The sequence below is a fragment of the Tachyglossus aculeatus genome, chromosome X1 (assembly GCF_015852505.1).
Source record: "Tachyglossus aculeatus isolate mTacAcu1 chromosome X1, mTacAcu1.pri, whole genome shotgun sequence".
NCBI classification, from domain to species: domain Eukaryota; kingdom Metazoa; phylum Chordata; class Mammalia; order Monotremata; family Tachyglossidae; genus Tachyglossus; species Tachyglossus aculeatus.
Window position 1 is genome coordinate 101483975 of NC_052101.1, and position 2808 is coordinate 101486782.

Sequence of the window (2808 nt, forward strand, 5' to 3'; positions counted from 1 at the left end):
ACTGAAACAGGATGGGCTATCAATCAGAGCCACGGGATTTAAGCAAAGAAGAACGGAAACTTAATCACTCCTCCCAAGTTAACCTCCCAACTGTATGCTTAGCTCTGCCTTAATGCCTGCTTTCACTCTACCTTTTGGCTTGAATGTGGTTAGGGTGTTAGGGAATATTCTTCTGAAAACACGAGGCTGGATACAACACAACGGGGACAATTTGAAAACTCTTAAGTAGAATTTTAAAGGAGCAGTCCAGGTCCCTATGGTTATAACAGATACTGGAGTTTGGAAAAAAAAAATCTGCAGAAACCACATGTTGTGTGGGATCTGTGGGAGAAGTTCAGAATTAATATTTAAACAAAGGAAAATTCTCACTACTATTTTCATTGTGCAGAAATTTGATAATACTAATAGGATGTTTCAAAAACAAGGCAGAAAACAAACAATTCAATTTGCCTGGAAAGGTGGTTTCCTGGCCTGCTAGCACTAGGTTTTGACATTCACTGGTAGCTTTGAAGAAAGTCCATGGTTGGACTTTGGTGTCTGAAAAGAGAGGCAGCATGGCCTGGTGGATAGAGGAGTCAGAAGGACCTGGGTTCTAATCCTGACTCTGCCACTTGTCTGCTCTATGACCTTGGGCAGTTCACTTAATCTCTCTGTGCCTCAGTTCCCTCATCTGTACAGTGAGGATGAAAACTGTGAGCCCTAAGTGGAACACGGAGTGTGTCCAACTTGATTAGTTTGTTAGTACAGTGCTTGGCACATTGTAAGCACTTAACGAATACCATTTTAAAAAATGCAGTCGTTGAATTAGGAATTATGGAGTCGGGAATGAAAAGCAGTCGTCCAAAGGGGAAGCCGAATCAATGGTATTTATCGAATGCTTACTTTGTTCAGATTACTATACTAAGCGCTCGGGAGAGTACGGTATAACAGAGTTGGTAGGCGCGGTCCGTGTCCACAACGAAAATCTTGGATTGACCAAAGGGACACAGCAAAGGATTCTGCAGTTTTCACTTGTGTGTAGACAACGTCACTGAGGTTAGCAGGCACACCCAGACTCCATGGGCAGAACCAAGGGCATTCAAGGGCGGAGTAGCACTCCTATTTAATTTCACTTCTGCTGAAGCTAGCAAATCAAACAATGATTTACATCTCCAAGTGATAGGAGTCAAATGAAACATGAGAAACCTGTGGAGGCTGCAACCTGAGCATGTCAATGCAGAACCTGCTGGTGAACTGGATGGGGCTTGGGAGAGAAATGACAAAAAAACCACAAGTGCTGCCACAAATTCACATTGTCTAGGTCTGCTGGGGAGAGGAAGGGGGTGAAAACCAAAAGCTAAAGGAAGCAAGCTTGCTTCCATACATTTCATGTTTAGCAATAGGGCAATCGCTGTTTGTCTCCCTCTTAACAGGAACACACCTCGTAGGTGTCTTCGAGTTGCCTTGATCCAGAAATGTATTTTTAACGTAGAAAGACTAATACTGAATTAACTGATTTTTGTTGCAGAAACAGTAGTCAAGAACAAAAAAAACCAACCTGTTAAATTAACTGGGGATTGAGTGACTTAATTTCCAGGCCTGGGTGGCAACCCTTCCTGTTTAGCAGGGCACAGATAAAACTCTTCCAGAAATAGCCCACAGGGTAAGGAGGCATTTGCCTGTTGGAATCTGTCTGCAATCTTGGGGTGTTGGCATCCTCTCGCGGGAGACTTCTGGTCATATTTATGCCAGATGCCCACAACCGATGCCATTACTAGATCAGATCAATAGCCCACCCATTTCACTATTCCATTAGTGACAACAAGGCACTTGGAGGGACAGTATGATGGTTGCCCGCCTTGCCATCCATCTTAACAGTTAGATGTTACCGTCTCAGATTCTCACTTTTCATCCATTATGGACTTAATGCTCATGAGCCCACTTAACCCCTTAAGATAATCCAGCTCTTCCACTTTCTGCTGTGTGACCTTGGGCAAGTCACTTAACTTCTCGGAGCCTCAATTCCTTCATCTGCAAAATGGGGGATGCAATGCCTATTCTCCCTCCTACTTAGACTGTGAGTCCCACCTGGGACCTGATTATCTTATCTCTATCTTAGTGCTTAGTAGGGAGTCGGAAGTCATGGGTTCTAATCCTGACTCTCCTACTTATCAGCTTTGTGACTTTGGGCAAGTCACAACTCCTCTGTGCCTGTTACCTCATCTGTAAAATGGGGATTAAGACTGTGAGGCCCATGTGAGACAACCTGCTTACCTTCTAACTACCCCAGTGCTTAGAAAAGTGCTTGGCACATAGTGCTTAACCAATACCATCATCATCACATAGTAAGCACACAATGAATACCACTAGAATCATTATTATCATCATCATTATTATTATTATTTATGGTAGGTTTCGTGCTTACCATGCCAGGCACTCTACTAAGCACTGGGGTAGATACAGGTTAATCAGGTTGGACACAGTGCATGTCCTACATGGGGCTCACAGTCTTAATCCCCATTTTACAGATGAGGTAACTGAGGCACAGGGAAGTGAAGTGACTTGCCCAAGGTCAAGCAGCAAAGTCAGAATTAGAACCCAGGTCCTTCTGACTCCCAGGCCTATGAACTCTTGATTACACCACACTGCTTCTATTTTATTATTGATGTTGTTATGCCTTTTATTCCCTAGTAAGGTTCATGTCACTGCTCTACCAACCAGGACCACCTCCCACAGCAGAATTTTTGGAATGCAGATAAGTTAGAGACTATCCAGTACCTGGAAGATTGTAGGAAACCTCAGAACACCGCTGACCATATATCATGGCTA